General features: G+C 40.5%; 1 pseudogene; it reads right to left on the bottom strand.

The window, feature by feature from the left end:
• Positions 1-1,950: 1,950 nt before the first annotated feature.
• Positions 1,951-2,115, bottom strand: LOC104989275 (annotated as a pseudogene).
• Between the last annotated feature and the right edge of the window lie 3,446 nt (positions 2,116-5,561).

Genomic DNA, 5,561 nt, shown 5'->3' with positions numbered 1-5,561 from the left:
GTTCCTTTTCTCCAGATCCTCTCTAACATTTGTTATCTGTGGTCTTTTTGATGATAGTCATTCTGACAAATGTGAAGTGATAACTCATTTGATTTTCACTTCTCTGATGATTAGTGATGTGAAGCATCTTTCTATGTGCCTGCTGGAAATGTAATATATCCATGCAATGAAAGGCAATTCAGTAATAAAAAAGACTAAATTACTGTTACCTGGTATAGGGGGACTTCCTTGATGACTCAGTGGTAAAATATCCGACTGCCAATGCAGGAAACTCGGGTTTGATCCCTGGCTCAGGAAGATCCCCTGGAGAAGGAAATGGCAACCCATTCCAGTATTCTTATCTGGGAAATCCCATGGACAGAGGAGCCTGGCAGGCTACAATCCACTGGGTCACAAAGAGTCGGACACAACTTAGTGACTAGAAAACAACACATGCTATAGCACTGAGGAACATTATATCTAAAAATGTTATGCTAAGCTAAAAAGGTAAGGTGCAAAAGGCTATGTACTGTATGAGTCCACTTATATAAAAATGTTTAGAAAAGGAAAATCTATAGGTTTGACAGCGGTTACCTGAGACTGAGTGTGGGAGTGGGGTTTGACTGTAAACAGGCACCAGGGAACTTGTTAGGGTGATGGAAATGTTCTAAAACTAGATTGTGGTGATGATTTCACAACCCGATACATTCAGTTAAAGCTATAGTATTACAGCACAATGTAAGTGCACATTTGCTTTCCATGGGTGGCTTTTATGGAGGTTAGAAGTCTAAGATCAAGGTGTTGGCAGGGTTGGCTTGTAGACATCCACCTTCTCCCTGTCTTCACATGATTTCTCCTCTCTACATGTGTTCTAAGCTCTTCTAATAAGTAGTCATTCTGAATAAGGGTCCACCCTTCTGTTGTTGTTCAGTAGCTAACTCGTGTCCAACTCTTTGTCACCCCATGGACTGCAACATGCCAGGCTTCTCTGTCCTTCACTATCTCCCTGAGTTTGCTCAAACTCATGTCCATTGAGTTAGGGATGCCATTCAACCATCTCATCCTCTGTCACCCCCTTCTCCTCCTGCCTTCAATCTTTCCCAGCATCAGGGTCTTTTCTAATGAGTTGGCTCTTCGTATCAGGTGGCCAAAGTATTGGAGCTTCAGCTACTAGCATCTGTCCTTCCAGTGAATATTCAGAGTTGATTTCATTTGGATTGGCTGGTTTGATCTCCTTGCTGTCCGAGGGACTATCAGGAGTCTTCTCCAGCGCTACTCATTTTAACTTAATTATCTCTTGAAAGGCCTTGTCTCCAAATATGGTCACATTCTGAGGTATTGGTGGTTAGGATTTCAGCTCATAAAAATTTTTTTTTCCAGTCCAAAACAAGACAAACTCAATTTACTGCAGTTTGTAATAATCACAAGATTATAGTAGTCTCACCAGTGATGGTTGGTTTGCAGCAAAAAGTGGGTTAAGAAAAACAAAAGCCCTATTTTTCTTAGTTGGTACATTTATTAAAAATATAGACTAATGATTTCGTGCTTAAATGACACGGTTGTGCACTGGCTGCCATAAAACATAACTAATGGAAAGGAACTCTTCAACAAATATACTCCAGACAGAAGTGAAAAAGCACACAGAAATGACTCAGAAGACAGTGCCATTGCAGATATCCTTCCGTTATAATTATTGCTTGCTAGAAAATGGAGTTTGACATCATGTACAATTGCACCAACTTTCGTAGAGGCTGAATATCACAGCCATGATGGAGTACCATGACCATAAAATGACTCTTGACACTTCCCAAATTGTCTTATCTTTTAGTTATAAGGTTCAGTTACCAGAGCCAAACTTGTTCTTAACAAATAGAATTTTTACATCCATTCAAAGAGTCTCTTACGTCCTTCTGGGCCCATTCATTCACAGATAGGAGCAGAAACTGTAACCAGGCTCTTCGCATCATGCATTTACCCATGATGCCCACTCTTCACACGCTGTCCGATAACAGAAGTGACTTGCAGCAGGGCCTCACAGGTGAGGAATTTGCATCTGGTGGAGATCACATCCTTGCACATCTTTCATTTCGTCTCCTCGGGGTCCAGCTTGGGTGAAAGGCCCTCTGTCCGGAACATTCCAGTTCTGCCGCACGGCTTCCGGCAGACCCACTCTGTTCTCAGCGGCCTCCTCAGCATGTAAATTTTGGAAGGACATAATTCAGTCCATAACAATGATTAGAAAGGAAGAAACAAAACTCCTGTTTCCATGGGTGACATGATTGTTTACACAGCAGATAAAGGCTCTATGGTTAAACTATTAGAATTAATGTATGAATTTATTTAAGCTGCTGGATATAAAGTCTATGTATAAAAATCATTGTATTTCTATAAAATAGCAAAAAAGAGTATAGACATTAAAATATGATTTATTAGTATCAAGACCACCAAATTCATAATAACAAATCTGATAAATGATGCACAAAAACATTTTTACCTAAAAAAAAATGCAACTACAAAATGCTGTTTAGAAAATTAGAGGAAATGAAAGAAGATGTAACTGTATCACGTAAATGATTCAATATAGCAGAAATATCAATTCTCCCTAGTAGATCTGTAGGTCAAATAAAATCCCAATAAAAAAATTACTGCACATTTAATTTTGTGGACTTTGAGTTGATCTTTAAATTTATATAAAAATTCAAAGGGTGAAAAATAGCTAAGAGCATAGTGAAGAACAAATTTGACAAACTTATGTTACTAGATATCATGACTGTAAAGCTGTAGTAGTTTGCACTGCATCAAGGGTCCCCAAGACCATCCTGAGGTTTGAAGATTTTTAGGGGACGCACATATGACTCAGCATGGGTATGGTTTATCACATACCCATATAAAGATATAAACAAAATCAGATGTGGGAAAAGGCACAGGAGATGAAGTCTAGAGGAAGTCGGGGCAAGCTTCCAGAAGTCTTCTCCCAGTGGAGTCACGTTTAAGTCCCCCAGCAAAGGATGACAACACGTGTGAGATGGCGTCTTGCACAGAAGCCTTCAGAGATCCACTGCCCAGGGTTTTATTGGGGGCTTGTCATGCATGCATATTCTGCCAAGCATACACCCAAGTTCCAAACACCTAGAAGGGTTCAGCTTAAGCCGTATCGTTTGAAGACTTCCCTGGTGGTCCAGTGGCTTACAATCTACCTTCCAGTGCAGGGCATGGGGGTTCGATTCCTGATTGGGGAATTAAGATCCCACATACAGTGGGGCAACTAAGCCTGTGTGCTGCAGCTACTGGGCCCGTGCTCCACAGCTAGAGACAGGCCCGTGAAGCACAGCAAAAGATCCTGTGAGCCACATGCAGGATCAGATGCAGCCAAGCAAACAGACAAAGATAACAGAAAACCATACTGTTGGTACAAACATTTTTGACACAGTGAGGCACTCCTTACTTCTGGGAGTGATAGAAACTCTCCCCAAATCTAAGTTCCCACACTCCAGCCAACGACCTCTGGCCTCTCAAAGAATAGCATCCCCAGGCCTGTTTTGTTAAATCTTTTCTGAACAGGTGCAAAGATGAGTAAATAGAACAAAAGAATGGGAAAGGAAGTCCAGAAATTGATGTACACACACCCGATATATGACAAAGGTGTCACTGTGATACAGTAAGGAAAAGACAGAATTTTTAGTAAATGATGCTGGATCATGTGGTTATCTAAATGGACAAAAGTAGATTTGGACCCCTTCTTTATGTGTTATCCAAATATCAATTCCAGACGGGTCAAAATGATAATGCTTATAGAAGACAACTTGAAAAATGTCATCAGGAGCTTATAGGCAAAGTGTTCTTGAAAATTCCCCCAAAGGGGTAACCAAAAAGAAAAGGATAGATACGTTGGACATGATTAAAATTGGAAACTTTGTTTCACCAAAATCTAGCAATGAATAAAAGACATAAGCCATGAAGTGAGAGAAAGCATAATAAATATTGTAATTTACAAAGATCTTGAATGCAGAATATATAAGGAATTCCCACAAATCAAAACAAACAGTTTAAAAAAATGGACAAAGGACTTAACCAGATAGCCTCTTCATAAAAAAGCATATCCACATGGCCAAAAAAGGAATACATATGGGGCTTCCCTAGTGGCACAAAAGAATCTGCCTGCAATACAGGAGACCCAGTTTCGATCCCTGGGTTGGGAAGATACCCAGGAGAAGGAAATGGCTACCCACTCCAGTATTCTTGCCTGGAGAATTCCAAGGACAGAGGAGCCTGGTGGCCTATAGTCCATGGGATTGCAAAGAGTTGGACACAAATGTGTGACTTTCACCACTCACTCATATAGGCAATAAACACATGAAAAGGTTATTACATGAGCTTCCAATTGTTGCTGTAACAAGCTGCCACAAGCTTAGTGAGCATTCACTCTAAAACACGCAACAAACTCTCAAGGCTTGTGAACTTTCCTATGTGTATGCTATACTTCAGTGAAATAAAGTTAACTTATTAAATAATTACAGAAACAGGTATGGAGTCTTTCTGATAAATCTATGCCTTATTCCTTGGAATAAATCCAACAGAAATGTGTACCAATACTCATCAAGAGACATGTGCTAGAATCCACAGAGTAGCACTATTCAGAATAGCTCCAAACTGGAGCCATCCAAATGTCCAGCAGCAGTAGAATAAATAAATAAACTGTAATAATAGAGTAAATATTATTTATTTATAACTACAGCAATGAGAATGAAGGAACTACTATTATTACTCCATGTAACTACATGACTGAATCTCTCAAATGTAACACAGAGCAATGCAGAGTACATACTGTCTGATTCCACTACACAAAGCTCAGAGTTAGGCAAAATTACTGTATGGCGTTAGAAGCCAGAATAGCGGTCCTTTTGGGGATGGTAATGGACAGGAGAGGGCATGGGAAGTTTTGGCAGTGTTGATGATGCTCTAGATCTTGATCTGGGGCTGGTTACACACAGGTATTCATTCTAAAACATGCAACAAGCTCTCATGGCTTATGAACATTCTTACAGGCATGCTATACTTCAGTGAGATGAAATGAACTTACAAAATAAGTAAATGCATGGAGTGTTTTGGGGGAGGCTTCCCTGGTGGCTCAGGTGGTAAAGAATCCGTCTGCAATGCAAGAGACCTGGGTTCAATCCCTGGGTGGGGACGATTCCGTGGAAAAAGAAATGGCAACCCACTCCAGTATTCTTGCCTGGGAAATCTCATGGACAGAGGAGCCTGGTGGTCTACTGTTCATGGGGTCGAAAAGAGTCAGACACAACTGAGCAACTAACACTTCGACTTTGGAGTCTTTTTGAGAAATCTTTGAAGGGGAAGCAAGTCATTATCTTGTGATCTTTTCCCTTTCCCACCCCACCCTGTAGTTTTTCACTTGAAGAAAAGAATTGTTTCCTTTTCAGGGTCCTCACACTCTTCAGCTGAAGGCTGGTTCCAATTTTAAGTTAGCAGAGTAGCTGGAAAGTTGAGAAAATCCTTTCCGGAAATGGGTCCTAAATTGTTTGAATGTGTTTCACGGGTTACAAAAACAGGCATGGTGGGAT

This window comes from Bison bison, unplaced genomic scaffold (assembly GCF_000754665.1).
Source record: "Bison bison bison isolate TAMUID 2011002044 unplaced genomic scaffold, Bison_UMD1.0 scf7180017864148, whole genome shotgun sequence".
In the NCBI taxonomy this organism is placed as follows: domain Eukaryota; kingdom Metazoa; phylum Chordata; class Mammalia; order Artiodactyla; family Bovidae; genus Bison; species Bison bison.
This window is presented reverse-complemented; position numbering and strand designations above follow the sequence as displayed.